The following is a 15,911-nucleotide window of genomic DNA, read 5'->3' as shown; positions in this document are numbered from 1 at the left end:
AAATTCACCATATACTATTATAATATTATAAGAATAATTATTATATATGTATAACTTAAATGCTAGTCATACCGTTAGTAGGCCTCATTCACGAAGCCGATCTATAATGGGGGGGGGTATAACGTTATGGCCTATAAAATGGCCGTTTAATGGGTGTCCACTCTCACCCGCCGCTTCCTTGATTGGTGGAGGGTCATTAGCCGAAAGGGTAGGATAGGGTAACCCTTTCCTCATTAAAAGTATAATGAATTTATAAAGTAACTAAATGCTTTTACAAAATTCCCAATCTTAGTTACTTTTGGCAAAATTGAATTTATGCAATTCCATGAAATTACACTTTGTACCCTTGCTAAGACGTTAGTGGAGCGTGTGTGGTTAACCGGCACACTAATTGGGCTCTAAGAAAAGGTGGAAAAGGGTGACTCGATGTTTGTCATAGTTCGATGGAGCGTGTATGGTTAACCGGCACATCGAATAGGTGACCGTAACATTGAGGGCACCATGTACATTTGCATTGTTATTCACACCCGCTTTGTGATCCTCGGCATCCCAGTCACAAACTTGAGGGGCATATCGAGATTTAAACATGTTGTTGAAAAGTTCATTGTATCTTAAAAGATCTAGGAGTTTTCAATACATTTAAAACTTACCTTTAATTTTTTTTCATGGTGGAAATTAATGAATCGTCATTCACTTACCTTCAAATTATTTGTTGTTTAGATTACGACATCCCTTTTCTAAATTGCAAATAATGTTGCTGGATCCTAGCCCTAATTTTTCATTTGGGTATTTAATTGGGGATTCTTATCTAATCAAACTTTGTCTCTTTTCCTTTTCAGATGTCAAACGTCAACAACAACGCTTCCAACTCAAATTCCTTTGGCTCGTTCTCACTCATGAACTTGTGTGGGAGAGTGATCTTTAACGGGTCCAATTTCAATGATTGGATCCACAACATTTGAATGGTCACTCGTTACGAGGACAAGGAGTATGTCCTTGATGAAAAGTTGAAGGAAATCAACATCAACACTTCCTCTGCTGAAGAGATTATTGCCTTTGAGGACATGTATCTCTATGAGATGCATCAAGATCTGCTGGACTGGTACCACCAAAGCGCTAGGCAAGAAAGGTACGAGATCATCACTTCGATGATCACTGCCAAAATGGGCAATGGAGAGTCCCTTACTGCTCATCTGCAAAAGATGAAGAGATATGTTGATCGCCTGCTAAAGTCAAATGTTAAATTTGATGAAGAGTTGGAAATTGACATCATCCTTCACACCTTGCCTCCCTGCTACAACCAGTTCCGCATGACCTACCACATGAACAAGGAGGAGGTCACTTTGAGCAAGATTCAAGGCTTGTTGAGGACTACTGAGAGCAACCTCAAAGACAAATCTATTGCATCAAATCCTACTCATGCTGCTGCCCTGGTATTGGCAATTGGGCAAGGAAAGGTTAAGAAGAGGAAGGCTCCCTCAAAGAGCCATCATAAGGGAAAGTCCCATGATGGCACCTCTTTTAGTGGAACCAAGGCTGGTTTTGCTAAACCCAACTCCAACCCTAAGGAGGCAGAGTGCCACCACTTCCATGAAATAGAGCATTGGAAACGAAGCTGCCCAAAGTATCTGCAAGACATCAAGGATGGAAAGATCAAGCCATCCTACGCAGGTATTTACACTATTAAATCAAATGATTCATCACATGATATTTCTTGGGTTCTTGATACAAGATGTGGTTTTCACATTTGTTCTGATTTGCGGGGCCTAAGAAGAAATAGGGATGTGGAGCATGGGAAGATAAACTTGATCATGGGGAACAGAAGATCGTCGCCTGTCACCAAGATTGGAGTTTACTCTTTAGTGCTCAGTAATGGATTAGGATTAGAATTAAATAATTGTTGCTATTCGCTAGATATGGCAAGAAACATCATTTCTTTTCATGGTTTGTATAGACAAGGTTTTAGATATTCCTTTGATAATGAAAATGGTTCTATTAATGCTTATCTTAATGGTGTTTTCTATTTTGAAGCATTGCTTTGTAAAGGAATATATGAAACTGTGATGGTTGTAGACAATTTAGGAAATGATGTGTCGTGTATTGATTCTTCCAATGGTTTGGATAAATCATGCTTGTGGAATTGTCGTCTAGGACATGTTAACAAGAAACGCATAGCCCAAATCCAAAAGGATGGAGTATTGGATTCATTCAACCTTAGGGACGATGATGTGTGCGAGTCTTGTTTGCTTGGAACGATGACCAAGTCACCCTTCACTGGCACTTGTGAAAGGGGTGAGGGTTTATTGGATCTCATACACACCGATGTGTGTGGGCCCTTTAGATCTGTCACAAGGGATGCGAGATGCTTCTATGTGACTTTCACCGATGATTATAGAAGATATGGGTATATCTACTTAATCAAGCACAAGTCATAAACCTTTGAGAAGTTCAAAGAATTTAAACAAGAAGTGGAGAATCAATTGGGTAGGAAAATCAAGATGCTTCGATCCGATCGAGGTGGAGAGTACCTAAGTCTTGAATTCCACGACTACCTCAAGGAATGCAGAATTGTTTTGCAATTGACGCCACCTAGGACACCACAGTTGAATGGTGTAGCTGAGAGGCGTGATCGAACCTTGCTAGACATGGTTCATTCCAAGATGAGTCGTGCTTCGCTATGTAACACCCATAAAATTCGAGCCAAATTAAAACATTTTAATTCATTCAAAAACCATTAAGTTCATACACTTGTTTTCCAAATAGTTTAAACATCAGAGTATCTCCCAGAACCATATCATAAAAATCATAAAACATGAGGAGCGGTACGATCACGCCTTCACCTCGCCACGATCTCCTGAAGTACCTGAAACAATACACTGAACTGTAAGCCCGAAAGCTTAGTGAGTTACCCCCAAAATACCAACCACACATAAACATACTCATAACATATCACAAATAGAACAACCATGCACATCGGGTCTACTGTGTGACTGGTCTGCCCGCACCGAGCCTTCAGTCCACCTGGTCCACCCTCCGAGTCTAGCCATGTACATCGAGTCTACAGTGTGAATGTGCCGCCGCACCGGGCCTTCAATCCACCTGGTCCATTCTTTGAGTCTACAGTATGACTGTTCCGCCCACACTGGGCCTTCAGTCGGCCTGGTCCACTCTTCGAGCCTCGGCACGTCTGGTCCGCCCTCTTGGGGCCTTCAGCCTATCCGGACCGCTCGTTGGGCCTTCGGATCATACGGTCCGCCCTGGGTATGTTGGCCTACAGCACAAAGCAGGACCCGCCTCAACCCAACCCCCGTCAAACAACCATGTGCACATAAAACAATTAATCACATAACAAATCCTTAACCAGACAAAAAGTCTAACATATCACATAGCATATCAACATCCTAACCAGGATTTCGACCTAACCGGTCACTAGCATAACATTACCCTATATACAGGGTACCGACCTTATCCAGGTTACTAACATAACACCATCCTAAAAACCAGGATGCATAACTAGCAAAGCAATAACATAACAAACAATACCCGAATTTCCATCCGATAAAGGGCCGACCTTGGTGCCGTAGACCCTGTCGATATAGTGAGGATAACTCACCTTTAATTGCCGACATGAAAGATAAGACCAAGCTGCTCCGACCACCGACACGATCTTCACCACAGAACACTACCAAACAACCAATTCCATAAATACCCAAAATTACCAAAATACCCTTGGAAGTCAAACTGGTCAACTCTTGGTCAAAGTCAAAGTCCTCAGTCAAAGTCAACCTTCCTGGTTGATTCTACTCGTTGAGTCACCCCGACGACTCGTCGAGTTCCTATACTCAGAAACTCCCATAATACGACTCAACTTGCCGAGTCGCCCCAAGACTCATTGGGTCCAACGATCTCTGAGTCCCATCCTGTCCGACTCATTGAGTCGCCAACCGACTCACTTAATCCAAGGCTTTAACCAAAAGAGGTTGGGGTCTGCGACCAGACTCGCCGAGTCCAAGGCAATCTTCAATAGACTCGCCGAGTTGTCCTTCCAACTCGTCGAGTCCATGCACATGTTCTTACAACCCGTCGAGTACACCCATGTGACTCGCCGAGTTTCTCCAGTTCTCAATCCATTCAGAGGCTTTTCGAGCCATGCAAGGGATCCAAACCATAGATCTGGGTCTCTAGAGTCCATTACCAACATAAAGTTGCTACCTTTACGTGCTTCTTGCCCCATAATACCAAAAACCAAGCTAGAAAGGGACTTAACTCTTGGGGAAGGGCTTTTGCATAACAACTTGAAAGGCTTTCTGCATTAATGATCCATATAGAACTCAGATCTGGAGTTTCAACTCCAGATCTAATTCATGCTTCAAGATCTCATCCGTATTTCTCCAACCAAACCCTAAAACTCCATGAAAATGGAACTAGAAAGGAGAAGGCCAAGGATAACGATTCCTTACCTCCAAAATGACCTCCTGCTGAAGTATAATCCGAATCTCTTCAAGTCTCCTTGATCCAAGCTTCCTGATCTTCAAGATCCCTTCACAAATCACACCAATTTGCTTCCAATTCCTCTCATAGCGAAATTAGGGCTTCTGGATCTCAAAAGGGTACCAAAGAGGCTGAGGGTGGGTTATAATGTGCTTTATATAGGGCACAACTGTTGGGATTAGGGTTTTCTCCCTTCAGCACCAACTCGTCGAGTCCAAGGCACCGACTCGGCGAGTTGGCCACTTAAACCGGCGACAAATCCCGCTCCGACTCGGCGAGTAAGCATGCCTACTTGTCGAGTCCCTTTCCTTAATTTACACTTTAAGTCCTTGAACAATACCTCTAGAATTTGGGGTGTTACACGCTACCTATCTCATTCTAGGGGTATGCCTTAGAGACTGCCTCCCATATCCTTAACTTAGTCCCTACGAAGAAGGTTGCCAAAACACCTCACGAGATGTGGACAGGGAAAGCTCCCTTGTTGGCACATATCAAGGTTTGGGGTTGCGAGGCTTTCATAAGACGAGAGACTCACGACAAGCTCGAGCCTCGTAGTGAGCAGTGTATTTTCATCTGCTACCCGCCAAAGTCCTTTGGATATCTCTTCTATAGACCGAGTGACAATGTTGTCTTTGTTGCGAGGAGAGGGGTTTTCCAATAGCGAGAACTCATAAGACAAGGGGACACTGGGAGGAAAATCGATCTTGAAGAGCTTCAAGAGTCGAGCGATGAAGGAACCTCTAACACTGGCGCTCAACCCGAGGATGAAACTCCAGTTAAACCGATTGACGAATCCTTACCTCTTACACGTTCTAGTAGAGTTAGTGTTCCGCCCGTGTTTTATGGTTTTCATATAACAAGTGAGGGTGATACGTTTATTAGTGATAGTACACTAATAAATGTGGATGAACCTAATAGCTACAAGGAAGCCTGGCAGGCCCAAAGTCTGCAAAATGGAAATAGACTATGGATAGCGAGATTCAATCCATGTATGACAACCAAGTTTGGAATTTGGTTGACAATGCACCGGGTCGTAAGACGGTCGAGTGCAAATGGATCTTCAAGAAGAAGACCGGCATGGATGGGAAGGTACACACCTATAAGGCGCGATTGGTATTGAAGGGTTTCACTCAAACTATCGGAGTTGACTATGATGAGGCCTTCTCACCGGTTGCGAAGATAAAGTCTATTAGGGTAATGCTAGGCATTTCTGCATTTCATGACTATGAGATATGGCAAATGGATGTCAAAACCACTTTCCTTAATGGGAAGTTAGATGAGGATGTTTACATGAATCAGACAAAGGGTTTTGTCGATGTGAAGCACCCCAATAGAGTGTGTAAGCTTGAAAAATCCATTTATAGGTTGAAGCAAGCATCTCGTAGATGGAATCTTTTTTTCGACGAGAAGGTCAAAGAATTTGGTTTTTTGTGAAGCGAGGATGAATCATGTGTATATGTCAAAGCCAGTGGGAGTATAGTTAGCTTCCTCGTATTGTATGTCGATGACATACTACTCATAGGAAATGACATCCCGACACTGCAGGAAGTCAAGTCCTGGCTTGGGAAGTGTTTCGTAATGAAGGACCTCGGAGAGGCTGCCTATATTTTGGGAATAAGGATAGTGAGAAACAGAAGTAAAAGACTAATAGGACTTAGTCATAATACTTACTTGGACAAGGTACTAAAGCGTTTTAGTATGGAGAATTCTAAGAAGGGGGGTTACCAATCCAAAGTAATGCCAGGTTGAGTAAGAGTCAAAGCCTGAGTACCGAAGTCGAGATAGCAGAGATGAGCCGAGTACAATACGATTTTGGCTCAATTATGTATGTTATGACTTGTACTCGCCTTGATGTGGCCTTCGCTTTGAGCATGGTCAGCAGATATCAAGGGAACCCTGGCAAAGCACATTGGACCGCAGTTAAGAATATTCTTAAGTACCTTCAGAGGACCAAAGAATGGTTTCTAGTCCTTGATGGGAGTGATGATTTAAGGGTGCGAGGGTATATGACACCAGTTTTCAAACCGACAGGGACAACTACTGTTTGCAGTCGGGATGGGTCTTTACTCTTAATGGAGGAGCAGTGACTTGGAAAAGTTCCAAGCAAGAGACCATAGTTGATTCAGTGTGTGAATCAGAGTATATAACGGCGAGAGAAACATTAAAGGAGGCAATATGGTTGAAGAACTTCATTAGAGACCTTGGAGTTGTGCCAGCCATAAAGGAGCCCATGGAAAATTTCTGTGATAATGAAGGAGCGGTTGCCTTGACCAAGGAACCGATAGATCATGGAAGATCTCGACATATCGACAAGAAATATCATTTTATTCGACATCAGGTGGAAGAGGGACTCCTCGTAGTGAAGAGGGTATCGTCGGAAGATAACCCAAGATATCCCCTTACGAAGGGACTGACTAGGGTTAAGAACTTGCAGCACGCTAGGAGCATGGGGCTGAAGGACGATATTATTTTAGATTATATAGCTTCGAAACGTGTAATAGATAAATGTAATTGACATTCGATGATTTAATAAAGGAGTATTATTTATAATTAAAGTTATTGTCTTATGTTAATTGTTTACATATTGTTTCACTTTGCATGTTTTGAATTCCTAAATGATAAGATTATTCGAACGTTCCACAATCGCTCATACTTTGGGAGTAGGTATGAAAGAAGATTGTCATGAATTGGTTTGTAGATTGTCTAAAGTGTATTATACATAGCAAAGGTTTGCTGCAAAGTTCATGAGTGCTTATGAATAAGATTTAAGCATTGGATTAGACCCACGCTTGCTGGTATCACTTCATGGAATTTATCTCGAGTGATCACAAGACGATAATATCATATGGTCTTAAAACCAAGATATATGGTTTATTGTTTGCAAGTTGGTTGTGCATTGATAATGCGTAAACACATCAGTAACTTGATGTGATAAAACGCATTGTTGTTCATGATTTGATGAGTGAATGGTAAATGCATATAAATCGCAGTTTATATGTTCCTTTTATCCTAAGAAAGTAAAAGCGATATTTGGGCCCCTCGATGATTTGGTTTGACTTATGTGTCGAGCCCGATCAGGACTGAATTGATGTGTTCAATTAAGTTTTATGTCAGATGAATCAGAGATCGAAAAACAAACTGTTGTACAATAAGTATGACTATGTTCCATGTAATTGTCTGCACGATATCTAGAACGAAGGACTATATGATCCCTTATCTAAAGGACAAGTTACTGATAAGATCAGAGTTCGACAACGTCTTTGAGAGCTACGATTGCTAATCGGATTGTACTTACATTTGTAGTTACTAGACTTATCCAAGTGGGAGACTGTTCGATTAGTGTCTAAGCCTGTAACTATATTTGGTATGTACTTGACCCGGTTGTGCATGGTCCTTTTGGGTTGTCTTCACCAAAGCAACTTGATAGGATGATTTATGAAGAAAGAGGTTATTATGGTTTATTAATATATTATATGAATAACATAGTAAAGGAGAAATCAACTAGTTTAATTAATATTAGATAGGAATTAATTAAGAATTAATTGTGTGGCTAAAAGGCATTAATTAAATAAAGGGGACTAGAACTGTCAATTGTGTGATAGTTAAATATTGGGCTGAAAAGTTTTATGGATTAGGCATGGATGAAATTAAGGATGTTTCCATCTTAATTTCGGCCATAAGGGCCCTATTCCAGAAGGTTCCTTGGACTGCTTAAGGCCTAAGCTATCCATTAGGGTTTTTACTGAAACCCTAGCAACACAAGTATAAATAGAACCCCTAGGGCATCAGTTTTCGACCACTGGAAACCCTAGAAGAGTTCATAGCCGAAATTATGCCCTCTCCCCTCTCTCTAATATCATTCTCTTGCTTGTGTGGTGTTTGTAAGCCATTAGAGGAGTGATATTTGTGACTCTAAGCTCTAAGACAAGAAGATTCAAGCCATTATTGAAGAGGTAATCATCTAGATCTAATTTTATATGGTAATTTCGAAATATGATTGCTAGATCTAGGGTTTATAAGTCTTCGATGAATTGCATGTACAATAAAGAAACCTAGATCCAAGCTTTAAGGTTTACATAAGCACATAGGATGTTCTTTTGTATAAAACCCATCATAAAGAACGTCCAAAATGAAGTTCGTATGCAAAAATACAACCGTTTTAAGAATCCAAACTAGTATAATATTGATTTTCTTAAAACCACTAAAACCGTTTCTCTCCGTTGAGGGACTTGCACACCTCAGATGGAAAATTCGAGAACGTTTTTTGACTCAGGCTATAGTCTAATATTTAATTTCATACTCGAAATATTCTTAATAAAAATATTTATAGAAATTGAAAAATCAGTTGTTTTCAACTTAGTTAAACACGAATCTTTAAACACAATTTCCCAGAGTTCTACAACTTAAAAAATTAATCCATTTGGGTTTTTGGGAATCCTAGTAACCGAGACCATCGTTCTCCATTTTCTATAAAAATTATTTCATATCGAGATCGATGACACACAAATTGAGAAAGGTAGAAATATTTATAGAAGTACAAAAGAATTAGTTTTTAAATGTGTTTAGACCTATACATATATTTGTATATGTAAACTATTCATGAATTCCAATGAATAACACTCAATCATGTAATCATAATATATATATGTTATGTAATTAATATTATATAACAACATTAAATATATGCATACTTATATATCTGTCAGATGTCATTTCCAAATACAAATTACTAGCATATATGACAAATTGGACACTTATTATATACAAATCTCCAATTCTTTGTATATCTTACAAACTTATATACTACATTTTTTTATAAAGGAGTGCATAATTATTATGTATGCATTATTGCCTGAGAATGTCTCAAAAAATAAAAAATACCCACATGTGCGAAAACATTAAAATGTACACATCTAAAGTTATATGTCATATATGATTTTTAACGACCAAAACTCAAAGGTGTATATTAAATTTGATTTCCATTACATACAATACTTTATTTCTCTAAATAAATCACCTACTCGTATTACAAAATAATAATGTGAATATATATATATATATATATATATATATATATATATATATATATATATATATATATATAGAGAGAGAGAGAGAGAGAGAGAGGTAGGTTCATGTGGGACGACCTAATATTGTGAGACCATGAGACGCAATCCTAGCAGCTCATTTTGTAGATTAAAAAAAAGATTTTTAAAATGAAAGATGATTGAAAATTTTCGAAAAAAAATTCAAATATTATTTCGTCATTTATATTTTCCAATTTTTTTTTAAAATACCAAAAAAATAAAAATAAATAAATAAAATACCGTTTTTTACATATTCTATTAGAATATTAGAATATTTTACATATCTGACAAATGTAGTAGAATATTCTAACATTTTAAAAATCACATTATAATATTTACAGTGTAACATTCTATTAGAATATTTCATGTATTTTTTTTTTAAAAACTGTAATTTTTTTTTTAATTTTTTTAGGTAAAAAAGTGACAAAAATAACAATTAAAAAAAGAATTTTCGGATTTTTTCTTTTTATTTTGCATTTTAAAATTATATTTAAATTACGTCTCATGGTATCACAAAATTAGTATGGTCTTAAATGATTTTGAACATATATATATATATATATATATATATATATACACACACACACACACACACACACACATACACTAGCTGTGCACCCGTGCAATGCGGCGGAGAATAAATTTCAGGGAGCAGATCTTGAAAGGCGAGATGCATTCGTAAAAACATATGATAAGCACAATGTTTCTTTTGGTTTATGCATAGAAGCAAAAAATTGATTCTAAGTCTAAAAATCGGATTTTTTGGTTTCCAAGTTTAATCATATTGGTCTTTAGGTTAATTGGGGTTTTACTAAAAATGACCATTTTAGAAAAATCAATTAAAAATTTCCTATTTTTTTAGAGAAATCACTTTACATAATGGTCCACAAGTGACTTTGATGGTATATTTCCATCGTATAGATGAGGATCTAACATGTTAGTGTAAATTAGATGAAGATAGTGTTGGAATAGTGTCTAAGGCTGTAACTATATTAGGCAAGTATTTGATCCGGTTGTGCATGGTCCTTTTGGGTTGCCTTCACCATAGCAACTTGATAGGATGATTTAATAAGAGAGAGTAAATATTATTAATATATTATAGGAATAATATAATGAATAATATATTATGTTATTTGATTAATATAAGTCATAGAATTAATTAGAATTAATTTGGTGACTTAAAGAGATTAATTAAATAAAGGGCTATAAACTGTCAATTGTTTGATAGTTAAACTTTAGACTGTAAATCCATTTGGATATGCTATGGACGGATTCTAGAGGCTATAGGATAGTTAAAATCGTCCATTAGAGTTATCTAGGAATGGATTTGGATAGCCTTAAGAGAAGATTATCTGATAGGGACTTATCTGTAATCCTTAAGGAGTCTACAAGTATAAATAGACCCTATGGCTGATGGAATTCGACACCTAACCTAAAGTAAGGAACCTCTGGTCGAATTCCTTCCCTCTCCTCTCTCTTAAATCATTCTTCTTGCTATTGGTGTTTGTAAGCCATTAGAGGAGTGACATTTGTGACTCTAGAAGCTCCAAGACCTCAATGTCAACAAGGAATTCAAAGGTATGATTTTAGATCTGTTTCAATGTTGTTTTTTAACCTAATTAGTAATTAGAAGTCTTGGATTCAAAGCATGTTTATTAGAAAGCCTAGATCCGAGCATTAGGGTTTTGCATGCGCACATAGGAAAGTTCTTATGGCTAAAACCCATCAGTGGTATCAGAGCCTAGCTTGGTTTTCTTTAAATTGTTGCTTGATTAACTGAAACAAACCTGCAAAATTCGATTTTTAGGTTTCTGAGTCATGGACTCGGCGAGTTCCAAGGTGGACTCGGCGAGTAGGCCTGACTCGGCGAGTCCCCTTGTGCACTCGGCGAGTCCAGGCGTCAGGAATGGCCAGATTCGGGATTTCTTTGTAATTATCTTATCTAAACTTTCCATAAACTAATTAGATCAATGTTAATTCGTTTTTCTGATATATATATATATATATATATATATATATATATATATATATATATATATATATATAACTGCAATCTTGATCTAATTAAAGATATTTATCATATAATAAAATATTTAATTTCCTTATATGATAATTAATTAATTATTTTGATTATTTTGATAATTATCTTAAAAGAAATCTTGAATAAATCAAATATAGATAATTAGGATATTAATTGTTGATTGGAATTATTTGTTATTTGATCCTCCATGTTTTAAATGTTTAAAACTTGCCCTCAAGTTTTGAAATTTATATTTATGATTAAAAGTTTTAATTTAGACAACTTAAATTTCAAAACCCTAGATTTTAAAAGGTTTAAAATACAACCCTATACTAATATGATATTACTAGTATAATATATATATATATATATATATATGTATAACTAAATGCTAGTCTTACCGTTAGTAGGCCTCATTCACGAAGCCGATCTATAAGGTGGGTATAAGGTTGCGGCCTATAAAATGGCGCTTAATGGGTGTACACTCACACCCACCGCTTGCTTGATTGGTGGAGGGTCGTTAGCCGAACGGGTAGGATAGGGCAACCTCATTAAAAGTATAATAAGAAATATAAAGTAACTACACATATTTTAAAATTCCCAATCTTAGTTACTTTAGGAAAAGTGAATTGATGCAATCACATGAAATTACACTTTGCACCTTGCTAAGAAGTTAGTGGAGCGTGTGTGGTTTACCGGCACACTAATTGGTTCTAAGCGAAGGTGGCAAAGGGTGATTCATTGTATATCATAGTTCGATGGAGTGTGTGTGGTTTACCGGCACATCGAATAGGTGATTGTTACAATGAAGGCACCATGTGAATTTGCATGGTTATTCACACCCGCTTTGTGATCCTCGGCATCCCAGTCACAAACTAGAGGGGCATATCGAGATTTAAACATGCCATTGAATAGTTTCAATGAGTCTCATCCGAACCTAGGAATTCTCAAAAACACTTAGGACTAATGGTTTAGGTTTTTGTGATGGAGAATTAGTGAATCGTCATTCACTTACCTTCAATTTATTTGCATGTTAGATTACGGCATCCCTTTTCTAATATGCAAATGTCATTGTTGGATCCTAGCCCTAATTTTTCTTATTGGGTGATAATTAGGGATTCATATTCTAATCTATCTTTGTCCTTTTCTAATTATAGATATCGAACGCAAACCACGCTGCTGCTAGTTCTTTCACGTTGATGAGCCTTTGCCAAAAGGTCACTTTCGATGGAACGAACTTTGGCGAATGGATAAGATACATTTGCACCATTGCTCGCTATGAGGACAAGGAGTATGTCCTTGATGAGAAGCTCGAGAAAATCAACACCGAAATCGCTACTCCAGCCAAAATCACCGCTTTTGAAACTCATGAGCGAGATGCAACGAAGGTACATTGCATCATGATTGCTACCATGAACTCCGAATTCCAAAAGTCCTACGAGGACATGTACCCGTACGAGATGCACCAAGACTTATTGGAGAGGTACCACCAAAACACGAGACAAGAGCGGTATGAGATTTTCACTAACATGATTTCCGCGAAGATGGGTCATGGAGAATCTCTTACCGTGCACTTGCAAAAGATGCAAAGGTATGTCGACCGCCTTCGCAAGTTAAATGTTGACTTCGGGGAAGACTTGGCGATCGACATGGTGCTTCACTCTTTGCCTCCGATGTACAACCAGTTCAGGATGACCTACCACATGAACAAAGAGGAGGTCACCCTAAGCAAACTCCAAGGTCTCTTGAGAGTCGCTGAGAGCAACTTCAAGGAGAAGTCTGTTGCACCTACTCCCAATCCGCCCGATGCTCCTGTCTTGGCTATTGGTCAAGGAAAGGGAAAGAAGAGGAAAGCTTCATCGAAGAACCATCGCAAGGTGAAGGCCCGAGATGGTGCCTCTTCTAGTGGGACCAAAGTTGATCCCGCTAAGCCCTGTCCTAACCCGAAGGAGGCAGAGTGCCACCACTGCCACAAGATAGGACATTGGAAGAGAAGCTGCCCAGAGTACCTGCAAGCAATCAAAGAAGGAAAGATCAAGCCATCTTTCGCAGGTATATACGCAATTAAATCTAACAATTCTAATCATGCTATTTCTTGGGTCCTTGATACCGGTTGTGGTTATCACATTTGTTCTAATGTGCAGGGACTAAGAAGAAGTAGGGATGTGGAGCAAGGAAGGATCAATCTAATCATGGGGAACAGAAGATCGTCGCCTGTAACCAAGATTGGAGTGTATTCTTTAGTGCTTAGGAATAGTTTGTGTTTAGATTTGAACAATTGTTGCTATTCGCCAGAAATGGCTAGAAACATCATTTCATTTCATGGTTTATATAGACAAGGATTTAGATTTTCTTTTAATAATGAGAATGGTTCTATTTTAGCTTATCTAAATGGTGTCTTTTACTTTGAAGCTATACCATGTAATGGAATATATGAAACTGTTATGATTGTTGATAACTTAGGAAATGATGTTTTGAATATTGATTCTTCCACTAGTATGGATAAAGCATCCTTGTGGCATTGTCGTCTTGGACATGTCAACAAGAAACGCATAGCCCAACTCCAAAAGGATGGAGTGTTGGAATCATTCGACCTTAGGGAAGATGACACATGCGAGTCTTGTTTACTTGGGAAGATGACTAAATCACCCTTCACGAGTACATGTGAAAGGGGCGAAGGTCTATTGGACCTAATACATACCGATGTATGTGGACCATTTAGATCAACCACGAAGGATGGAAACCGCTTCTACGTGACTTTTACCGATGACTATAGTAGATATGGGTATGTCTACTTAATCAAGCAAAAGTCAGAAACCTTTGAAAAGTTCAAAGAGTTCAAGAATGAAGTGGAGAATCAATTGGGCAGGAAAATCAAGATGCTTCGATCCGATCGAGGAGGAGAGTACCTAAGTCTTGAATTCCACGATTATCTCAAGGAGTGTGGAATAGTTTCGCAATTGACGCCTCCTAGGACACCGCAGTTGAATGGTGTGGCAGAAAGGCGTAATCGAACCTTATTGGATATGGTTCGCTCTATGATGAGTCGTGCTTCACTACCTATCTCTTTTTGGGGGTATGCCTTAGAGACTGCCGCCCATATCCTTAACCGAGTCCCTACCAAGAAGGTTGCCAAAACACCTCACGAGATGTGGACAGGGAAAGCTCCCTCGTTGGCACATATCAAGGTTTGGGGTTGCGAGGCTTTCGTAAGACGAGATACTCACGACAAGCTTGAACCTCGAAGTGAGCGATGTATTTTCATCGGCTACCCGCAGACATCCTTTGGATATCTCTTCTATAGACTGAAGGACAATGTGGTCTTCGTTGCGAGGAGAGGAGTTTTCCGAGAGCGAGAACTCATAAGCCAAGGAGACAGTGGGAGGCAAATCGAACTTGAAGAGATTCAAGAATCGATAGATGAAGGAACCTCTACCGCTGGCACTCAAACCGAGGAGGAAACTCCGGTTGAACCGATTGACGAAACCTTACCTCTTAGACGTTCCGATAGAGTTAGAGTTCTACCCCAGTTTTATGGTCTTCATATTACTACCGAAGGGGACACGTATATTAGTGATAGTACACTAATAAATCGTGATGAACCTAATAGCTATAAGGAAGCCATGGCAGGCCCGGAGTCTGCGAAATGGAAAGAGGCAATGGATAGCGAGATCCAATCCATGTATGATAACCAAGTTTGGAATTTGGTTGACCATGTGCCCTGATGTAAGACCGTTGGGTGCAAATGGATCTTCAAGAAGAAGACCGACGTGGATGGAAACGTGCACACATATAAAGCGCGATTGGTTGCGAAGGGCTTTACTCAAACCCCTGGAGTTGACTATGATGAGACCTTCTCACCAGTTGCGAAGATTAAATCTATTAGAGTGATGCTAGCTATTGCCGCATTTCATGATTATGAGATTTGGCAAATGGATGTCAAGACCGCTTTCCTTAACAGGAAGTTGGCTGAGGATGTTTACATGGCTCAGCCCGAGGGGTTTGTGGATCCGAAGCATCCGAATAGAGTGTGTAAGCTTGAGAAGTCCATTTATGGACTTAAGCAAGCATCTCGCAGATGGAATCTTTGCTTCGATAAGAAAGTCAAAGAGTTTGGATTTGTACGAAGCGAAGACGAGTCTTGTGTATATGTCAAAGCCAGTGGGAGTATAGTAAGCTTCCTTGTTCTATATGTCGATGACATATTACTCATAGGAAACGACATCCCGATTCTGCAGGAAGTTAAGTCCTGGCTCGGGAAGTGCTTCGCTATGAAGGACCTCGGAGAGGCTTCTTACATTTTGGGAATAAGG

Source organism: Lactuca serriola, chromosome 9, assembly GCF_051521515.1.
Source record: "Lactuca serriola cultivar US96UC23 chromosome 9, Lser_US96UC23_V15, whole genome shotgun sequence".
Taxonomy (NCBI): Eukaryota; Viridiplantae; Streptophyta; class Magnoliopsida; order Asterales; family Asteraceae; genus Lactuca; species Lactuca serriola.
The sequence above is the reverse complement of the archived record's forward strand: the minus strand, read 5'-3'. Positions refer to the sequence as shown.